Source organism: Bos taurus, chromosome 14 (assembly GCF_002263795.3).
Source record: "Bos taurus isolate L1 Dominette 01449 registration number 42190680 breed Hereford chromosome 14, ARS-UCD2.0, whole genome shotgun sequence".
NCBI classification, from domain to species: domain Eukaryota; kingdom Metazoa; phylum Chordata; class Mammalia; order Artiodactyla; family Bovidae; genus Bos; species Bos taurus.
In genome coordinates, this window is record NC_037341.1 from 26,659,752 (window position 1) to 26,683,001 (window position 23,250).

The window sequence follows — 23,250 nt, forward strand, 5'->3', positions numbered from 1 at the left end:
TCATCGTTTCAACCATCACGTGGCGAATTCCTAGGATATTAGAGAGCTGCTAATTCATAGGTGGGGCTTCCCTTGTGGCTCAGTGGTAAAGAACCCGCCTGCCATGCAGGAAACACAGGAGATGTGGGTCAATCCCTGGGTCAGGAAGGTCCCCTGGAAAAGGAAATGGCTACCCACTCCAATATTCTTGGGGCTTCCCTCGTGGCTCAGATGGTAAAGAATCTGCCTGCTGTGCGAGGACCCAGATTTGATCCCTAGGTCGGGAAGATCCCCTGGGAGAGGTCAGGGCAACCCACTCCAGTATTCTTGCCTGGAGAATCCCATGGACAGAGGAGCCTGGTGGGCTGCAGTTGGTGGGGTCGCAAAGAGTCGGACACGACTTAGTGACTAATCAATAGCAACAATTTACAGGAAAGGCAGCCAGGCCTGGTCTTGGAAATGCAAGCAACTTTCAATAGGACGGTCTTGGGAGAGCCCGCAGCTAAGCACCAGCACTGTGCGGCCACTGCCACTAACCCAACCCTCCGGGCTCAGGTTTCTGGCTGAGAAAATGAGGACTGGACACTGGACCCTAGCTCCACAAGGCACCTTTAGATTCTGTAATGCTAAGGGAAGTTGCTCCAGGTGCAGTGGGGTTGGGAAGACAGGGCCTCCTCCATGCTGGCAGCCAGCCTGCCTGCCGCCAGGTCTGGGGGGCAGTATGGCTGTTTTCCTGAGGGTGTGGGCCCAGCTGGGAAAGCTGCCCTCTAGGGCTCACCAGAACCAGGCCACTGGGATCCTTCCTGAAGAAGCACAGTCAAGTGAGAAAGAGAAAGTGCTGAGCCTTTCAGGTAAGGGCAGGCACTGGCCTTGGGGAAGCCAGGCATCTTCAGAGAGCGGGCATCCATCAGTCCTGGCTGGGAGAGGACTCTGGATCACTTGTCTTTGGTTAAGCTCACTGGCTGTGTTTGGGCTCCCAGCCACTTGGAGCTCTGTGTGTCTCATGAGTTCTGTCCCCAGTTTCCCCTGCCTGGCCCTGGCATCTGCCTAGTGCCAGTTCCACTAAAGACTGACACCACACACAGACTCCGCCCACTGCCTGGCCCTCTCCAGCCACTGTCCACTGGGGCCATCCCACGACCCGAAGGTCAGCGCACCAACGTTTACCCTGCTGGTCTGGGGTCTGGCCTCACTTCTCCTGGTCGGATATTACCACTGTGTTTCGGCCTAGGCTGTGACTATGTGTTGTCCCCTGGTCTCTGCAGTGAGAGCCCTAGAGGCTGAGACAGGTGAGTGGGGTGAGAGGGCCTCCCAGCCAGTGTGAGTCAGATTGGGGGGCTGAGCCAGTCACTCTATTTCATTCATTCCCCACGTCATTGAGGGCTGGCAGACCAGCACTAGACACACTAGAACACAGAGACAAAAAACATCTCTCCCTGCATAGTCCAGTGCTGGCGAAAGAGACAGGGACAAAACCAGTATGCAAAAAAATTAAACCAATCAATAAGTAAAAAAATATTAAAAATAAAAAGACTGATGCTGAAACTGAAGCTCCAATACTTTGCCCACCTGATGTGAAGAGCTGACTCACTGGAAAAGACCCTGATGCTGGGAAAGACTGAAGGCAGGAGGAGAAGGGGATGACAGAGGATAAAATGACTGGATGGCATCACTAACTCAGTGGACATGAGTTTGAGCATACTCTGGGAGATAGTGAAGGACGTGACTGAGCGACTGAACAACTACAAGTGAGTTAGAACATAAAAACTCCTGCGGGGAAAACTACATCAGTGAAGGAAGACAAAAAGTACCAGCATCAGGAAGGGTTCTGCACTTTTAAAGACGTGGTCAGAGAAGGCCTCATTGAGGAGGAATATTTGATTCAAAATCCGATAGACATAGGAAGGAAAGAGGACTCTGGGCAGAGGGGAAAGCAGGTGCAAAAGCCCTGAGGCACGATTGTGCTCTATGAGTGAGAGGAACGACGAGGAACTGGTGTGAATGGAGATGTTGGTGGGGGTGGGGTGGTGGCAGAGCTTATCAGAGGGGAGATGGGGAGGGGAAAGGTGAGGGTGGGGGCCCTGAGGGGCTTTGCTGACGGCTGGACGAGGTTTACTCTGAGTGATTGGAGAGTCCCTTCGGGAGCTGACCTGAGGAAGTCATCGTCTGACTGTGTTGCGGGTTCATTCTGACAGCTGAGAGGAGAGCCCTCTCATCTTGGTCCAAAGAGGACCAAGGAGAAGACAGCCTCCAGGTTAGGGGTGTTGTGATCATGCTGGTGAGGCATGACATGACTTGACCCAGACTGGCCAAGCTGGAGAAGGCGAGAACCGGAGTCCAGACAGCCTTAGAACAGCCCGATTCACTGACTGCCTGCACGTAGAGTGTGACAGAAAGCGTGGAAGCACAGATGTAGGGGGTGGGTTTTTGGCCTGAACCACAGTGAACCTGGAGCTCTCCATCCTCATGACAAGGAGACGGCTGGAGGGGCAGTGTAAGTGGGGGGCTGGGGGCTGCATAGACCCCAGAGGACGGTCCATCACCACAGACAAGGAGTGGAGTCTGCAGCCCACGAGAGGCGAGTCCTCCAGGGATAGACTTGGCGCCCAAGGCACAGGGTTGGCATTCAAGGTCACAGGGCAGGATGAGTTTAGCAGAGCGGGGGTGCAGCAGTGCAGAGAGAAGAGAGTGATCAAGGCCTGAGCTTGTGGCCTCCAGTGACAGCAGGTCAGGGAGCCAAGGAAGACCAGAGAGAGACTGGAAAAGAAAGGCCCAGTTAAGAGGGAGACAGGACTAGGGGCTGAACAGGTCGGTATCTTGGGTGGTTGTCCATCACAGCAAAGATAAGGCCTAAGGATGATAGCTGGTGCCAGCAACATGGAGGCCATTGTTGAGCTTGATTTTGTGTAAAGAAAACCCTTCAATACTCTTTAGCTGTAGCTCCAGCCCCAACCTTAGCCTCTTGGAGAAGGGACGGGCCCAGGCCTGGCTGACCACAGGGATCTCTTCCCTTGGCCTTGGTGCTTATTCAGGTCCAGCCTGGCTGGTCAGACCACCCTCTGGCCTTTTCCTCCTGGAGTTGTTAGGGCAGGCAGGCCTATCCCCTGGAGTTACTAAGCTGTTGGGGTGAACATCCCTGCCTCTGGCAGAGGCCTGCCTGTCAGGTGGACCCACTCCTTCTGAGATGAACAGCCAGATCCCTGACAGGAGCATCTGGATGGGGTCTGTATCCAGCCCTGCCTGAAGCCCGCTCCCGCCTTGGATTCCATGTCACTTCCCAGCCGGTAAGCTCTATTTTAAGCTCCTTGGAATCATCCTCTGTCCCTTGCCTCCATGGGGATTTCTCTGATGCCCGCTCCTGGGGATAGAGCGTAAGGAAGAGTGCGTTGCCAACTCGCTGACTGACCAGCTGGGTCTCTGAGCCATTGGGCAAAGACCCTGGCCATCCTTGAGGGGGGTGACCCTCTCAGTGAAGCCTCACTAAGCAACCCCCGGATTCAGGACTTTTCTCTGCTGCTTGGAATTGCGTGGCTGAGGCTGACCTGGGCAAGACCAGACAGGGTCACCTCCCCTCTGCCTGTGGCAGCTTCTGACGCAGGTCTGCAATTAGGAGCAGGTAGGGTTACAACAAGAGATACTAGGCGAGGGCATCAGGTTCCACCTGTGACCCAGGAGGTGATGTCCTGGGGTCACGGGGTTTGTCCAGGTACTGGGAGTTCCCTGGGAGATTATGAAAACCATGACGGGGACTGCCACAGGCCGTGGGCCCAGCATCTGGGGAATGCAGATGAAGTAATGGGAGACCAGGGCACGGGAAGCTGTTGCTAAAACAAACTGACTAATTCTGCTGGCTGAGGTTTCTCTGGCTTGGTGCTTTTTTTAAAGGGCCAGCCACACACTCATTGCAGTGTCTTAAAGACACCAGGAACAGAGCGTAATCCGCTGGTGCCGGCTTTCAGCTCTGAAGATCCAGTGTGCCACCTGGGGCATCTTCTCCATGTGTTTTTACCCTTAACAGGTTTAAGTGCAGAGGGGTTGTTTGGCTCATTTCATGGCTCTCTCCTGTGTGGCCAGATGTGTAAGTCAGCTCTGAGAGAGCCTTAATCTTCTCTGCACCCTGACCAGATAAATGATGCTCCAGTGATAATTCCTGGTTACCTAGGCTGAAACTAGAACTTCAGAGAGCTCTGGGTATCAAGACCCCAAGGTCTTGATATAAATCCCGTTCATCTAAAATCATTGCCTCATTGTGTGTATGTATGTGTTAGTCACTCAGTCGTGTCCAAGTCTTTGTGACCCTGTGGACTGTAGCTCGGCAGGCTCCTCTGTCCACGGGATTCTCCGGGCAAGAATACTGGAGTGGGTAGCCATTCTCTTCTCCAGGGGATCTTCCTGACCCAGGGATTGAACCCTGGTCTCCTGCATTGCAGGCAGATTCTTTACCATCTGAGCTACCAGGGAAGCCCTATTGCCCCCTTGCTTGCTCCTATTTCAGGATTCCTTGTTTCCTTTGAGAAAACTTCTCTTTCACACCAACCCTTTCATCATCTAATGACACTGAGCCTTCCATCCAATCATATACTTTCCTGTGGAAATGAAGGAGACCAGCTCAACCAACCTCACTAACCCCATCTGGAATCTGTAGCATTTGACAGCGGAGAAGGCAATGGCACCTGCCTCCAGTACTCTTACCTGGAAAATCCCATGGATGGAGGAGCCTGGTGGGCTGCAGTCCATGGGGTCTCGAAGAGTCAGACACAACTGAGCGACTTCACTTTCACTTTTCACTTTCATGCACTGGAGAAGGAAATGGCAACCCATCCCAGTGTTCTTGCCTGGAGAATCCTAGAGACGGCGGAGCCTGGTGGGCTGCCATCTATGAGGTCACACAGAGTCGGACACGACTGAAGCGACTTAGCAGCAGCAGCAGCACTTGACAGATGCGGAAACAAAATCTACTTATTGCTCAGATAATTAGGCTTCCCTGGTGGCTCAGCAGTAAGGCTTAAAGCAATGCAGGAGTGCAGGAGACACGGGTTCAATCCCTGGGTCAGGAAGATCCCCTGGAGAAGGAAATGGCAACCCACTCCAGTATTCTTGCCTGGAGAATCCCATGGACAGAGGAGCTCAGGAGGCTCAGTCCATGGGGTCGCAAAGAGTCAGATACAACTGAAGTGACTTAGCACACAGCATGCTCAGATAACTGGAGATAGTGCATGTTACCAGACTAAACACACTTGCAGGAAGGATGGATTTAAAGTATTTAAGGGAAAAAATGTTTTAAACACCCTCAAGCACTTTAGACTGACACATTGCACCCAAACGATGGGTGCCAGGTCCACAAAAATCGTCTGGATTCACAAAAGCAGGGTTTTGAGGATTTCTGGAGGCAGCTGGTATTCACTCTTCTTTTTTTTTTTTTTACTTTACAATATTGTATTGGTTTTGCCATACATCAACATGCATCCGCCATGGTGTACATGTGTTCCCCATCCTGAACCCCCCTCCCACCTCCCTCCCCATACCATCCCTCTGGGTCATCCCAGTGTGCCAGCCTCAAGTTTTCTGTATCATGCATCGAACCTGGACTGGGGATTCATTTCTTATATGATATTATACATGTTTTAATGCCATTCTCCCAAATCATCCCCCTCCTCACTCTCCCACAGAGTCCAAAAGACTGTTCTATACATCTGTGTCTCTTTTGCTGTCTCGTATACAGGGTTGTCATTACCATCTTTCTGATTTCCATATATATGAGTTAGTATACTGTATTGGTGTTTTTCTTTCTGGCTTACTTCACTCTGTATAATAGGTTCCAGTTTCATCCACCTCATTAGAACTGATTCAAATGTATTCTTTTTAATGGCTGAGTAATACTCCATTGTGTATATGTACCGCAGCTTTCTTATCCATTCATCTGCTGATGGACATCTAGGTTGCTTCCATGTCCTGGCTATTATAAACAGTGCTGCAATGAACATTGGGGTACAAGTGTCTCTTTCAATTCTGGTTTCCTCAGTGTGTATGCCCAGCAATGGGATTGCTGGATCATAAGGCAGTTCTATTTCCAGTTTTTTAAGGAATCTCCACACTGTTCTGCATAGTGGCTGTACTAGTTTGCATTCCCACCAACAGTGTAAGAGGGTTCCCTTTTCTCCACACCCTCTCCAGCATTTATTGCTTGTAGACTTTTGGATCGCAGCCATTCTGACTGGCGTGAAATGGTACCTCATTGTGGTTTTGATTTGCATTTCTCTGATAATGAGTGATTTGAGCATCTTTTCATGTTTGTTAGCCATCTGTATGTCTTCTTTGGAGAAATGTCTATTTAGTTCTTTGGCCCATTTTTTGATTGGGTCGTTTATTTTTCTGGAATTGAGCTGCAGGAGTTGCTTGTATATTTTTGAGATTAGTTGTTTGTCAGTTGCTTCATTTGCTACTTTTTATTTACGGCAATAAAACTACCTAAAAACCCTATCATTCGCTCTTTAAGCTAATTTCCTTTGGCCTTCTCCCACCATCATCTAAAAAAGATCGTTTTAATTTATGACTTTACCCTCCAATGAGATATAAATATTCTGGGTGCCACAATTGGATGCTGCTTTCTAAATCAGATAAAGAAAATGTTTTTGAAATTCTTTCCACACTCCCTGTAGTTGGGACATAAACACAAGAGAAGAAAGTCCTGAGGCTTAGAAGTCCATAGGTCTTTTTGTTTTCTGGAAGAGTGGGTTTTATTCTCCCAGGTCTCGAGCTTTTTGGTTCCCATCCTGATGCCAGGAAGGCGAGCAGAAGCTGGCTTTGACTGTGTTTGTTAAGGAAGTGTCAGCTGCTATAGCAGAAAAATCACCCCATGGTAGCTGCTCTACATGCCACAAGTTTATGTCCTGATTTCCGGACAGTCCAAGGCTGACTCTCCCAGCCAAACAGCTCGCCACCTTATCTGTGGCTTCACCAGGTTCAGCATGTGGCTCTTGATACAGTTTCTGGGGTCCACTCATTCCCGTGGCTGGAAGAGAAGAGGGCGTGGAAGGTCACAAGTGATTTGTGATCCAGAGCTGGGATTGGTATGAACCAATTCTGCTCATTATCCACTGACCATTCGAACAGTGGTGCTGAAGAAGACTCTTGAGAGTTCCTTGGACTGCAAGGAGATCAAACCAGTTAATCCTAAAGGAAATCAACCCTGAATATTCACTGGAAGGACTGATGCTGGAGCTGAAGCTCCAATACTTTGTCCACTTGATGTGAAGAGCCGACTCATTGGAAAAGACTCTGATGCTGGGAAAGATTGAAGGCAGGAGGAGAAGGGGATGATAGAGGATGAGTTGGTTGGATGGCATCACCGACTCAATGCACCTGAGTTTGAGCAAACTCTGGGAGATAGTGAAGGACAGGAAAGGCTGGTGTGTTGCAGTCCATGGGGTCACAAAGACTTAGTTGGACACGACTGACTGACTGAACAACAACAGTCCTCTGTCCAGAGCAGGATGGATGCTGGACCGCAGACAACCACATCTCCCTGCGAGGGATGCAGCTTAACTGCATGCCAGCCTGAACTTATAACAATAGTGTCTGCTTTCTGTGACCACTGTCAAGAAGTTTTGGCTCTGCCAGTGGCCAGACTCTTACTCCAAATGATGTGGGAATACTTGCCAGGGCCTCAAGAGAGGGTATTAAATTAATTTCCTTGGTTTGCCACTGAGTTTTGCTTACCTCATTAACTTCTAGATTGGAATTCGACATCTTAAAATCTCAGTCTTTAATGACATAGAAAAAGACAGCAACCAAAAAGGAAAGAGTCTGTAGCAAAAGAAGTCTGCCTTTCCCTGTTTATATATATATATATACATATACATAAACCATCTGAAAATGAAAGTAGTAAAATAAAATAGTTTAGTGGTGTGGGGCAGGCCAGATCAGTCTCTCTTTCTGTCTCTACCTCTGTGAGACCGGGGTATCATTTATCACTGAGCGCCTGGCCCTAGTGGTAAAGAACCCGTCTGCCAAGGAGGACACTCAAGTTTGGTCCCTGGGTCAGAAAGATCCCCTGAAGAAGGAAATGGTAACCTGCTCCAGTATTCTTGCCTGGAGAATCCCATGGACAGAGGAGCCTGGGGGTGTGCAGTCCATGGGGCTGTAAAGAGTCGGGCACGACTGAGCAACCAAGCACACACACACACACACACACACACCCCCACACACCCTGACTCTCATGTTTCAGGATGTCAAGCCTTGTCCAGATCCCCAGTCCCTTCCCCCCATGGCTGAGTCATCTCCTGCCCTTGGACTGATGTAGGAAAAATTCTCCAGCCCACCACATGGTAGCTGGGGAGTTTGGGCAACTTATTTAACCTTATTTGTTCTGTGAAGATGGGGTCAATAATTCCCATCTCATGGCATGTCGTAAAGGTGAGGGCAGATAGTGAAGGAGCAATCACCTCCACCAGTGTGACTACCAGCCTCCTTCCTGCCTGTCTCCGCGTGGGGAGAGGAGACCTCCAAGGCCTTTGTCCAGATGGTGGAGCTCCTCTCCTCTCCCCCCGACCCCCACTGCCCACGCTTCTCCCAGACTCAACTGCTGTGAGTTCTTTCCATTCAGGCAGAAATCAGAGGGTCTGAGGGTGAGAGGGAATCAGAGCCAGACAAAGAGGTGATTACCCCCACATGACTGCCTACTAAGAATTCTGGCTGGAGAAAGGGCTCTTCTGCAACTTGTTTTTTTGCTAATTCTGCCCAAAGAACCCAAGAGGGAAGGCCTTTGGTGCGCAGACGGCCCTGGTCTCATTGTCCTGGTGTAATTCAATGAGGCCAACTCTGGTGTTTTCTATGCTTTATCTCTTTTCTCCTGTATTTCCCTGATTTATCAGCAGCTGTTAACTCCAGTTAGCACCAGTTTCATTGATCAAGTCTTGCTAACGCTAGCGTCTTTTACACACACACACACAACACACCCCTCCAAGAAAAACCTCACCTTTAAATGGACGGTGGGTGGTACACTGTTTCTCAGGTGAGGCCTGAGTATGTGATGGAGAAAGATGAAAATTGCTCCCCATTACCCCCACCCTGCTCTTCTAAACTAAGTTTAGGAGAATCAATTATAATCCTTAAATCTTCTCATTCTTACATGGGCTTATTTCTTACTTAGCTCTGGTATCCCACTTTGAGCCAGTCAGAGGAAAAAAAAAAAAAACCTTTGCACTGGCAATACCACACTCTATGCACCCACAAGGATGAGATTCTGGGATCCATCAGCAAAAGCCCTGGCTGCTTCCCTAGTAATCCTAAAGATCAACAAAAGAAAATTGCTTGAAGTGGGTGGATAAATTCCTTAGAATAATCCTGCCCAAACCCTTCAGAATTCTTTTACAATGCCTTTATATCTCTCAGCTTTCACCTAGGAAGAATCCAAAGTGTCACCAAAAAGAATGTGCCAGGCTGTTGAGAAGGAGCGTGGCAGCTTCCAAAGAACTTGGATTTGAAGATGTCTGTTTGAAGAGTACTTGGAGAAACAAGTCCCGTTGATGCTAGCTGGAATGCTGAGGGAAAGTTTTAGACAGGTTTCAATGGGATGCAGAGATAGTCACTTTTTTCACCCTGTTGAAAATGTCAAGGGAAGCAAAATCACCCGGTTGGCCAGGTCAGCATCAGCCCTACTAGAAGCTTGTCTGGTGGGCTGAATTGGAGTGAGGCCTGGGGCCAGCAGGCTGCAGTGAAAGGGGTGGTCTGGCAGGCAGAGCTGGGGCGAGCGGGCCAAGTCCCTGGCAGTGGGCGCTGTGGGCTGCACGCTACGGGTGGGAGATTTTCATGGCATCATGTAGGGTGGGATGTATTCCACTGCAATACAATTCACCTCCACAGAGATGGAAGCTCTTTTGGTGCTTGAGAAGCACATGAGTTAGAGGCAAGGCCAAGGGCTAGATCCTTCTCCACGTCTTATTTCTAAGCAGAAATCTTCCTACCATGGTCTCCCTTCCTCTGGTCCAGAATATCCCAGACTTCATAGTAACACAGCAAAAGAAACTAGCTGGAGCAGATACTTCTGACTGAGCACCAAGTTCTGTTATTCTCATTATCCATTGAAAAAAGGGCCCATCCTTTTAAAACTGAAGTAGAATTGATATACGGTGTTATGGTGAAGATCGCTCAGTCATGTCTGACTCTTTGCAACCCCATGAACTGTAGCCTACCAGGCTCCTCTATCCATGGGATTTTCCAGGCAATAGTACTGGAGTGGATTGCCATTTCCTTCTCCAGGGACCTTCCTGACCCAGGGATCGAACCCGGGTCTCCCACATTATAGATAGATGCTCAACTGTCTGAGCCACCAGGGAAGTAAGGAGCAAATCCCATGGGCTTCCCTGGTAGTGCACTGGTAAAGAATCTGCCTGCGATGCAGGAGACGTGGGTTCACTCTCTGACTTGGGAAGATCTCCTGGAGAAAGGAATGGCAACCCACTCCAGTATTCTTGCCTGGGAAGTCCCATGGACAGAGGAGCCTGGCAGGCTACAGTCTATAGGGTTGCAAAAGAGCTGGGCACGACCAAGTGACTAACACTTTCCTTTTCATACTCAAGAAATCAACGGTCCAATGGAGGTCTTTTGATTTTGGTTTGTCTCTAGCCAGTCTGGAATTAAAGAGTTGTCGGTAGTGTAGGGACAAGATTTTGCTTTCAACATATCTTGTCTTTTGAAAGACAAGATCTTTCTTTCAAAGAAGCTGGACAAGTGCAGAGATACGGCGGCAAGTCGGTGATTTTCTCTTGATATTTTTTAAAAAATCACATTAAGGTGAAACTGAACTTTGCCTCCTCTATCTGCCATATGAGAAGAAGGTACCCATGTATTGGTATATACAAACCTGTATTTGATCTAAATCTTCCTAGAGAAAGTGAAAATGTGTCATTACCATTTATTTAGGTTCTATTTAGGTTCTTACAATGGGCCATAAACTCTCGATGCATAAACACCTGATGTGAAGAGCCGACTCATTGGAAAAGACTGATGCTGGGAAAGATTGAGGGAAGGAGGAGAAGGGGGTGATGGAGGATGAGATGATTGGATGGCATCACTGACTTAACAGACTTGCATTTGAGCAAACTCTCGGAGAGAGTGAAGGATAGGGAAGCCTAGCTTGCTGCAGTCCACGGGGTCACAAAGAGTTGGACATGACTTTGCAACTGAACCACAACAAAACTCTTGATACAATCCAACCTATGTACTTCTCTCAAGAACCTAACTGATGCTTAAAGATAAGGAAACAGATTCAGAGAAGATAACTAACTTCTCATCACCATGGAGACAGTGTGGGACAGAAGCAAGTTTGAAACCCATCATGGTACCCAAAGGCCAAGTCCCCTCCTGAAGGCTCTGCTGCTTTGCATTTTGATTGTTCAATGTATTGCTTTGGGCTTTTGAATTTTACATGAGAAATAACCTCCCAGACTCTGGTTCTGCTCTCACCACCTCCTCACCCCCAGGCTGGAGACTAGCCTCTATTACTCAGAAGAACTTATGAAACTCTGTACTTCTTCATATTCAAGCATCAGCATGTCTGATTTTTGTTTTCAGTCCAGAACCTGTTCTATTTTCACAGAACAAAATTCCAGCTCCATTCTGAAAACGAAACGACAGTCAGTCCCTGGAAAACAAGCCAGATCCCGGGTCCCCACTTTAGCACAATCCAAAGTCACGGTTTTCTGGTTGGGTGCTTCCAAGGCCTGTCCCCTTGATAAAGGCTTTCAGAGAGACCAAAGCAGGGGAAAATGAAAGAGACCCTTTCTTTTTCTTGTTGTTCCAGATCAGATAACGTTGCCTGATTAGTTCCTCCACTGTGAATTCACACCGCATGTACCCACATGCCAGCCCTCTGCTAAAGGCCATCAGCTGTATTGCTTCCTGCACAATCATTCATATTTGCCTCACGCCTTCCCTCCTCCACCTCTGTTTCCTGCTCCTCCCCATGAAGCAGCAAAATGCCTGCAAAGAAAATGTGTCAACAGGTGAAATTTATAGGAGTTTCCTGGCCCACACAGAAACATGAACCACAGGCCTCCCCAAAGGAGATATTTTCTTACCCAAGACACTTATCCTCCTGAATACGCTGTGATTCATTCACATCTGAGTTCTCCAGAGACACCAGGTATCTTTTTGATAGAATCAGAGTGTGGAGCTCCCGTTTGGAAAGAGTGACTTTGATGAGGGCCAGTTGGGATTATTTAGTTGCGGTTAAAGAAAAACCCAACCCAAACTGTCTTAGTCAAAAAGGGAATTTATTGACTCAGACACTGAAAAGAGAATGCTAGCTACAGACAAGACTCAATTCAGGGCTCAGACTTCTCCGTGGCACCTGCCTAATTTTAAAAACTTTATTCTTTGCTCTGCCTTCCTTTGTGTTGACTTCAGCCTTGGATTTTATGGCAGAAAGGTCCCCGCTAACCCACTTATTCTCTTATATTTTATGCCAAAGGTTTTATGTGACAGTCTCTTCCCCAGAAGATGCAGTGAAAATGTCATTGCACGTCATTGGCTTTGACTAGGTCACATATGGTCCACGAAGATCAAAGGATAGGGAAATGAGACATGCTGATGGCTTAGACCTGGATCACAAGATCCACCCCTGAGACTGGGTGTGAAGTCCACTTTAACAGGGTGGCATGGAAATCAGGTACCATCACCAGGAAGACTCCAGTAATGTTCACTGCATCGTGTGTTGCCTTATAGCAAATGATGCATGTATATTATATAGTGTTTAATGTCCACTGTTGAAGTCAGCTGCGTACCTTGAAAGTAGATAGAACCTGCTCATGTAAAATAAGAATTTATGCCCATAAGCCAGGCTAGTTGGAGAAAATGTTATTTACTGTTTAACTTTCAGGAGTGAGCCTAGTTTGCCAACATTTTGATGCAAGTGGGTCAGTATAGAAAACACACAAAAGTTCCTCAAAGTCTACAGCCGGACTGGCTTGCATTCTTAAAGCACAATGAGCCTCTGCCGGCTTCGTAGTGAGAACTATGGCAGTGAGCCTTTCTTATTGGTTTCACTGAGTTTTTGTTTTCTAAGAAGACTGTGATGTTTTAAAGATCTCTGTAGCCTGGTTAGGCTGGTTTTGGAGGACTGCAAGAGTTTATGGCAGAAACTTGAGAGGTCTTTGGAGGTATTTTGACCATACAGACACCAAAAGATGTTCCCTTATAATATTCTTTCTTCCAGTCATTCAACTTCCTCATTTGTCTTTCTAAATAAACATCTGGGATTAGGTTATTCATTCTTCTTATCAATTCTCAATGATAAATATTCATCCTTTTAACCACTGAACAGTTGTTATCAGTTATATACTTCCTTAGATCAAACACTTGGTTGACTATATCAGATCTTCTCTAAGCACTTCACATGCATTATTTCATTAATGCTTCATAACTATTCTATGGCATAGAGACTATGATTACATTCGAATTGTATGGAAGATGGAACAGATATAGAAGAGGTTACATATCTCTTGTGCTGAGTGAGGTTACATAGCCCAGGGTCACATGTGCTAGTGCTAAGTGCTAAGTTGCTTCAGTCGTGTCCGACTCTGTGTGACCCCACAGATGGCAGCCCACCAGGCTCCCCTGTCCCTGGGATTCTCCAGGCAAGAACACTGGAGTGGGTTGCCATTTCCTTCTCCAATGCATGAAAGTGAAAAGTGAAAGGGATGTCGCTCAGTCATGTCCGACTCCTAGCGACCCCATGGACTACAGCCTACCAGGCTCCTCCATCCATGGGATTTTCCAGGCAAGAGTACTGGAGTCGGGTGCCATTGCCTTCTCCGGCCCAAGGTCACATAGTTTGAGCCAAAGATTTTAAAACCATACTATATAAACAGATTTTGCCCCTGCCCCCCAGGGTATGGCATAGGAAGATATTGTGCGTGCTAAGTCACTTTAGTCATGTCTGACTCTTTGTGACGCACTGGACTGTAGCCTGCCAGGCTCCTCTGTCCATGGAATTCTCCAGGCAAGAATACTGGAGTAGGTTGCCATGCCCTCCTCCAGGGGACCTTCCCGATCCAGGATGGAACTCATTCTCTTGTGGCTCCTGCATTGGCGGGCAGGCTCTCTGCCACTAGTGCCACCTGGGAAGCACACAGGAAGACAGACCTGTAAATAAACAAGTGCATTTAATACTATATTTGCTGTGAGAATGATGTGTACAAGGGACAGTGAAGAAGAGAGAGAGAGAGAAAGCAGTCATTTCCCTGGTAAGGGCTGGAGGATTTGAAACAACGGAATCTTGGGAAACATTCTCTAGAGGAGCTGAGGTGGATAAGAAGGTGTTTTCCATCTGGAAGGTGGTGGGGGCTGAGAACAGCGTCGCAGAAATCAGAACCCAAGCAAGCAAAGCACAGATGCATTATGGGAGAAATGCAAGCTACCTGGCCTGGGTGGAGCCTGGGGTTCAAGAAGGACAGACATTGGAGGAGACAAGCAGGACCCAGTCCATGAAGGGCCTGGCTGGGACTCGGTCAGGAGAAAATGGGGAACTGTTGAAGGACTTTAAGGAAAAGGTACTGTACTGTATTCAGTCACTTTAGTCGTGTCCGACTCTTTGCAACCCATGGACTGTAGCCCACCAGGGTCCTCTGTCCATGGGATTCTCCAGGCAAGAAGACTGGAGTGGGTTGCCATTCCCTTCTCCAGGGGATCTTCCCCATTCAGGAACTGAACCTGAGTCTCCTGTGTTGCAGGCAGATTTTTTTACCATCTTAGCCACTAGGGAAACCCATATGGATTATATGCATATGTGTATACATACATAATACATTTATAATACCCATATGTCTGCATACCTACAAACATATACACACACATATTAGTGCTATGACACATGTACATGTATACTGTCATTAAATACACAAAGTATATATTCACTCATTGTATGTATATGTATGTACAAGCTATATATTTTGAGCACAAAAAAATTTCCCAACAATAATCCAAACCATTTTTTAAAAGCTCCCACTTTGGAATCAGTAGCTTCCTCCAGGCCTCATGCTATTTTTTTTTTCCTGGTAAACAAAGTTTTCACTTTTATTTATTTCCTATTTTTCCCATTCAGTTTGAAACAAGACAAGAGTGACTCACGCAGCACAAAAATAACTGAGTTGCTACCAAGCATGTGTTCGTGCTCAGTTGTTCAGTGGTGTCTCTTTGTGACCGCATGGACTGTAGCCCGCCAGGCTCCTCTGTCCATGGGGTTTCGCAGGCAAGAATACTGGAGTGATTTGCCATTTCCTTCTCCATGTGGGACACTATATATATGAAAGCAGACTGAGTTGTGTAATATACCACAAGGAATCTTTGCAAATAATTCATTGTCTGGTGTTGGCAAATCCTCTATAATCTTTTTCTTTTTTTAAAAGCAAAACTTTCACAGGCAACTATGCTCCATATTATGTAACAACCTAATTGGGAAAAAAAATTGGAAAATAATAGATACATGTATATGTATAACTGAAAAAAGTTTAATCTGTATGGAGGATAGGGAAATAACATTCTGTTTATTGTAGATTTGGAGCACAACTCAGAAACACTTAACCAGAATATTGTAAGCAGAAATCACTTTTGGTTTCAATTCTCATTAATGATATTTTGTGAAGGGCAGGGAAGCCTAGTGTGCTGCAGTTCATGGCGTTGCAAAGCCCGACATAACTTAGCAACTGTACAACAACAACAACAAAAATATTTTGTAAATTTTTAGGCTGCTTTGCTCAGCAATGACAGTCTATATAGTACAATTTAGTTTTAAGTTTTATTTGAAATCCCAGTGTGTCTTAGCTATTCAGGACGTGAATGCTCACAGAGGCAGCAGAAATGTGAGTGACCCTCATGCTATTTAAATATAGCGGTGACCCCGGGAGTGCAGAACACAGGGAAGATGGGAGTATTAACTGTCCATCCCACACACAGCAGCGGGTGCAGAGCTGGGACCGTGGTCCCCGGTAAGAGGTCGCCTTCATGCCTCCGATGCCGGAAGACAGACCCGCAGTCCCCCTCAGCAACTGATTAGTTAGAAGACTATTAATAGACCTCAGCGCTTTCCTCAAGACTCATTCTCAATTCCTGCCCGCCCCTGCTCTCAGCAGACAAACTCACCTTGTGAGTCACTGAGAAAATTGAGGTCATGCGTGTGCTTTCTGGTAACTTCCCACCCTTTACCTACAATTTACCTACACCCACGTCCGTCCTCCCAGCCTGACCTCCAAAGGTAAAGTGGCCCCTTCCCGGGCACACAAGCCTCTCCGGGGGATCTGCGTCCTCCGGGCTTCTGGGTTCATTTCCCACTGCTTCCCCTTCCAGGAGGCTCTCCAATTTCCAGGTCCATTTCCACCGTGGATGCCCCTCTGCCTGTGGAGAGGCTGTGCTCTCATCACTTTCCTGGATTCTGCAGTGGCCTTCTGACCTGCCTCGCATTTCCATATGCCCTCTTTCACAGCAGCAGCCACATGGCATCTTTTAAAATGCAGGATCATGGACAATTCCCAGCACCCCAGTGCCAACTCTCCTACATTGCATTATTTCCAGAAATTGTATCAGAGTATAGGTAACTACAGGTGATATTGTGTGCATGTGTGCTCAGCTGCTCAGTCCTCTCCTACTCTTTGTGACCTCATGAACTGCAGCCAGCCAGGCTCCTCTGTCCATGGGATTTTACAGGTGAGAATACTGGAGTGAGTTGCCATTCCCTTCTCAAGGGGATCTTCCCATCCCAGGGATCCAACCCGAGTCTTTTACATCACCTGCATGGGCAGGTGGATTCTTTACCACTAGTGCCACCTGGGGAGCCCAAGGGTGGTATTAAATCCTCTCTACTTTCCCCTTCCCTCCCTTCTCTCCCTTCCTTTCCTCCTCCTTGAAAGTAAAGCCATTTGCATTTGTGAGTAGCTGTTAATAAGTAACACAGTTCTCAGGGTCCACCTTAGAGCAGATGTCTTGAGTCAGTTACCAGGCTTTCTTCCATGTGCCTTGTCAGGGACCTCCCCATCCTCCCCATCCTTCCCTGGCTCAGCTCTCAGCACCTCTTAAAAATTAGGGACACTAGCACCTCCTTGGTTGCTACCTATCTTTTTTCAGTCTTAACGTCCCTAGTCCCTGCCTGTTTTCAGATGTCCCAGCACACGACCCTCTTCCCCTCACAGCACTAGAAAGATTTCTTTTCCCCTCCCTGGATGTCTCTGGTTCTGCCTTCCTCTTGAATGCCTGTGTTTGTGGGGTTCTGAGCAGAACCCTTCTCTCTGAGCTCTCCCGGCTTTCTGTGGGTGACTTTATCCCCTGGCATGTTTTGTGTATAATCTATATCATGCTCATTATCCTCATCATTTTAGTTTCATCCGCCAAGTCTTCGAGAGCTTAAGTTTGTCAGCAATGAGGTTTGCTTACAGCTTGGTTTTTCTAAAATCCTTCTTCTTGTTTTATTGTCAATACTATTAATATATTCCTGAGGACAATGAACGTTTAATGACATGTTGAGATAAAGCAGCACATTTTCTCAAGTCTTCAAGAATTTTTGGTTGCAAAAAAGGCCTTTCGAGGCTCCCGGAGCCTATGGCATTTCCAGTGCTGGGATTCAAATGGGCGTGGGTGCTGAGGCAGAGAACCAGGCTCTTCTATGGATCTGATCCCAGCCTTTGGTGGGAAGCTGCGGTCTCTGGCCATCATCCTGGATGGGGAGACGGCCAGGTTGCAGCTAGCGCTGCACAGAGAGGACAGTGACTTTGAAGATTGTCCAATGAGAATTGGAAGTATGAACTCTAAAGGATGAAGTCAATGTTATTCTTGATAAAGCAAGCTTGGAAAGTCAACAAAGCGTTGGTTTCATAAAGGCAACAAAAATATTGATGAAAAAGAATTCAGTGAATATCATGAAAATGAAAGAGTTTTTCCATAAGTATGAATATAATCCACATGCCAAGAAAAATTCAGTGGATGAACAAGAAGTCACTGACTCTAAACCAGAGTCCAGTTCAGTTCAGTTCAGTCGCTCAGTTGTGTCCGACTCTTTGTGACCCCATGAATCGCAGCATGCCAGGTCTCCCTGTCCATCACCAACCCACAGAGTCCACTCAAACTCATGTCCAACAAGTTAGTGATGCCATTCAGCCATCTCATCCTCTCTCATCCCCTTCTCCTCCTGCTCTCAATCCCTCCCAGTATCAGGGTCTTTTCCAATGAGTCAACTTTTTGCATGAGGTGGCCTAAGTATTGGAGTTTCAGACTCAATATCAGTCCTTCCAATGAACACCCAGGACTGATCTCCTTTAGGATGGACTGGTTGGATCTCCTTGCAGTCCAAGGGATTCTCAAGAGTCTTCTCCAACACCACGGTTCAAAAGCATCAATTCTTCGGTGCTCAGCCTTCTTCACAGTCCAACTCTCACATCCATATGTGACCACTGGAAAAACCATAGCCTTGACTAGACAGGCCTTTGTTGGCAAAGTAATATCTCTGCTTTTCAATATGCTATCTAGGTTGGTCATAACTTTCCTTCCAAGGAGTAAGTGTCTTTCAATTTCATGGCTGCAGTCACCATCTGCAGTGATTTTGGAGCCCCAAAAAATAAAGTCTGACTCTGTTTCCACTGTTTCCCCATCTATTCCTCATGAAGTGATGGGACCAGATGCCATGATCTTCGTTTTCTGAATGTTGAGCTTTAAGCCAACTTTTTCACTCTCCACTTTCACTTTCATCAAGAGGCTTTTTAGTTCCTCTTCACTTTCTGCCATAAGGGTGGTGTCATCTGCATATGTGAGGTGACATATTGATATTGATATTTCTCCAGGCAATCTTGATTCCAGCTTGTGCTTCTTCCAGCCCAGCATTTCTCATGATGTACTCCAAATATAAGTTAAATAAGCAGGGTGACAATATACAGCCTTGATGTACTCCTTTTCCTATTTGGAACCAGTCTGTTGTTCCATGTCCAGTTCTAACTGTTGCTTCCTGACCTGCATATAGGTTTCTCAAGAGGCAGGTCAGGCGGTCTGGTATTCCCATCTCTTTCAGAGTTTTCCACAGTTTATTGTGATCCACACAGTCAAAGGCTTTGCCACAGTCGATAAAGCAGAGATAGATGTTTTTCTGGAACTCTCTTGCTTTTTCGATGATCCAACGGATGTTGGAAATTTGATCTCTGGTTCCTCTGCCTGTTCTAAAACCAGCTTGAACATCTGGAAGTTCACGGTTCATGTATTACTGAAGCCTGGCTTGGAGAATTTTGAGCATTACTTTACTAGCGTGTGAGATGAGAGCAATTGTGCAGTAGTTTGAACATTCTTTGGCATTGCCTTTCTTTGGGATTGGAATGAAAACTGACCTTTTCCAGTCCTGTGGCCACTGCTGAGTTTTCCAAATTTGCTGGCATATTGAGTGCAGCACTTTCACAGCATCATCTTTCAGGATTTGTTTGTTTGTTTGTTTGTTTGTTTTTTAATTTTTCTAGCACGGCGCCTTGCCGCCGGTGGACTTTCGAGCCGTTTGCTTAGTCCGTGCCATAGCTAGCCTGCAAGACAAAGGAATTCCATCTTTCAGGATTTGGAATAGCTCAACTGGAATTCCATCACCTCCACTAGCTTTGTTCGTAGTGATGCTTTCTAAGGCTCACTTGACTTCACATTCCAGGATGTCTGGCTCTAGGTGAGTGATCACACCATCATGATTATCTGGGTCGTGAAGATCTCTTTTGGCTCTTCCTTCTGGTTGTTTACTGCTTGGGGTGAGTTTGGCAGAACTTGGGATACAATGTACTACTCAAGTCCAAAATCAGAAACCTGTGAACTACGCGGTGACTTCTCAGAAACAGAAGTGCTTAGAGCACTAAATATTACTTGAATAGTACATTGTATCTCAAGTTCTGCCAAACTCACCCCAAGCAATAAACAACCAGAAAGAAGAGCCAAAAAATTTAACTCTATTTTACAAATAGTCACTAGTAAAAACTCCAAAATGTGCACTAAAGATGGATGATTTTGAGTGTGTAACTCCTAAATTAGAACACTTTGGTATCTCTGAATATACTATGTGCTTAAATGACGATTATACAATTGGACTTAAAAATGTGAAGACTAACAGTGAGGAGACCACAGAAATAGAACGAGTGCCCAATGATAATGTCTTTGCCACTCCTGGCCTCAAGACCCAGCTGTTGGAAAAAAATGATGCTGAGCACACCCATTCTCCCTTCTGCACTCCTGGTTTGACAGTCCCTTCTGCAAAGAGCAGCACGGCTTTGGTATCCACAAATTCAGTTCAGTTCAGTTCAGTCACTCAGTCATGTCCGACTCTTTGCGACCCCGTGAATCACAGCATGCCAGGCCTCCCTGTCCACCACCAACTCCTGGAGTTCACTCAAACTCACGTCCATTGAGTCAGTGATGCCATCCAGCCATCTCATTCTCTGTCATCCCCTTCTTCTCCTGCCCCCAATCCCTCCCAGCATCAGAGTCTTTTCCAGTGAGTCAACTCTTCGCATGAGGTGGCCAAAGTACTGGAGTTTCAGCTTTAGCATCATTCCTTCCAAAGAACACCCAGAGCTGATCTCCTTCAGAATGGACTGGTTGGATCTCCTTGCAGTCCAAGGGACTCTCAAGAGTCTTCTCCAACACCACAGTTCAAAAGCATCAATGCTTCGGCACTCAGCTTTCTTCACAGTCCAAATCTCACATCCATACATGACCACTGGAAAAACCATAGCCTTGACTAGATGGACCTTTGTTGGCAAAGTAAAGGATGGAGCCAAAGCAAAAACAATACCCAGTTGTGGATGTGACTGGTGATAGAAGCAAGGTCCGATGCTGTAAAGAGCAATATTGCACAGGAACCTGGAATGTCAGGTCCATGAATCAAGGCAAATTGGAAGTGGTCAAACAGGAGATGGCAAGAGTGAACATCGACGTTCTAGGAATTAGTGAACTAAAATGGACTGGAATGGGTGAATTTAACTCAGATGACCATTATATCTACTACTGAGGGCAGGAATCCCTTAGAAGAAATGGAGTAGTCATCATGGTTAACAAAAGAGTCTGAAATGCAGCACTTGGATGCAATCTCAAAAACGACAGAATAATCTCTGTTCGTTTCCAAGGCAAACCATTCAATATCACAGTAATCCAAGTCTATGCCCCAACCAGTAACGCTGAAGAAGCTGAAGTTGAACGGTTCTATGAAGACCTACCAGACCTTTTAGAACTAACACCCCAAAACGATGTCCTTTTCATTCTAGGGGACTGTAATGCAAAAGTAGGAAGTCAAGAAACACCTGGAGTAACAGGCAAATTTGGCCTTGGAATACAGAATGAAGCAGGGCAAAGGCTAATAGAGTTTTGCCAAGAGAACACACTGGTCATAGCAAACAACTTGCAACAACACAAGAGAAGACTGTACACATGGACATCACCAGATGGTCAACACCGAAATCAGATTGATTATATTCTTTGCAGCTAAAGATGGAGAAGCTCTATACAGTCAGCAAAAACAAGACCAGGAGCTGACTGTGGCTCAGATCATGAGCTCCGTATTGCCAAATTCAGACTTAAATTGAAGAAAGTAGGGAAAACCACTAGACCATTCAGGTATGATCTAAATCAAATTCCTTATGATTTATACAGTGGAAGTGAGAAATAGATTTAAGGGACTAGATCTGATAGAGTGCCTGATGAACTATGGACTGAGGTTCATGACATTGTACAGGAGACAGGGATCAAGACCATCCCCATGGAAAAGAAATGCAAAAAAGCAAAATGGCTATCTGGGGAGGCCTTACAAATAGCTGTGAAAAAAATCCACAAATTATCCATTATCAAAAGCAAACAGTTCATCAAATGATTTGGAAATGAAAGAAAGTGCATTGTTAGCTTCAAATTCAGACAAGTGTTTTGAGAATTTTGCAGGTCCCTCTTCTCCTACGATTTCTTCTTACAAGAATCTTCTCAAAACACCTACACCTCCAGAAGTTACTACAGAAGATTCCAAAAGATATTTGCCAGATTTTGTCAAAATGTAACTCAAACCTAGCGACTCTGGTAGCAATTAGAGTGGTGCCACCCAGCGAACTATTCCTTCCTCGGCATGGAGGACAGAACGTGTGAGATGCTGGCAACAAAGAAAACTGGTGAAGAAATGATGTGGGTCCATCCTTCCATTATAGAAACCGAACAGAGATGAAAGCAAATCTGCTCTCACTTTGTTTTTGACATTCCCCTACGTATTCCCCCTTTTGAAAAACTGACTCATATTAAAGATGAGTATGGACACTGATGTCATAAAATGCTTTTTGTTAAGTTTGATTTAATCTAACCTGTCTTGTTGATGTGTAGATCAGCTACTCAGTTTTGAAAGATCATTATTATTTCATTGATTTCAAGTTTACCCTGACTCATGAAACTGTGTGGTTTAAATAATATTAGGAAGTAGGATAAATAATTTTTGAAATTTAAACGTTACTGTTTGCCACTCACATGAGACCACCTTCAGTCTTCTCAGGGCTGGACAGTTGTTGCTAGAGCTGGGCTTCTTCCTTGGGATTGGCTCTGCCCACTGTCTCCTCTGATGACTGTCCCAAGTCTTCTATACCTTTTATTTCAACAGTGCTCTTTAAGACACTGTTGTTTACAAAAGACAGCCTAAACTGATTCAGCAAAAGAGGAATTTATAGGCCTCGGTAGCTAAACTGCAGAGAAGGCAATGGCACCCCACTCCAGTACTCTTGCCTGGAAAATCCCATGGATAGAGGAGCCTGGTAGGCTACAGTTCATGGGGTTGCAAAGAGTCAGACATGACTGAGTGATCTTCACCATAACACCATAACACCGTGGAATCCATGGACAGTGCCAGACTGATCTGTCATAATTGTTTCAGGGGGATGGGAAGGAAGGCTTGAAGGAGGCTTGATGATGATAAGAGAGAAGTGGGAACTGGTGATGCCATCAGCGCAGGTCAAAGTAGAGGGCTCAGGCATGAGAGCATTTTTGTTTGGGACTCGGGCCTCTGAACTTGAGGAGCAAATTTTAAGGTCAGCAAGGGATAGAGGATGGGAAACAACCACTCTCCTTGAAATATGTTCTTCCTGTTTCCCTGGCTGCTTCTCAATCTCCTTTGCTAGATTTTTCTGCCTTTTTCCATCTTCTAAAATGAGAACTCCAGGATTCATTCCTTAGTATATTGTGAATATACTCACTCCTCCTTAAGCAATCCTGTCCACTCTATGGACTTATATATACCAAGCCACAGTA

General features: G+C 46.3%; 1 pseudogene; it reads left to right on the top strand.

The window, feature by feature from the left end:
* Positions 1 to 700: 700 nt before the first annotated feature.
* LOC787631 (spindle and kinetochore-associated protein 3-like) lies at positions 701 to 22,198 on the top strand (annotated as a pseudogene).
* The last annotated feature ends 1,052 nt before the right edge of the window (positions 22,199 to 23,250 follow it).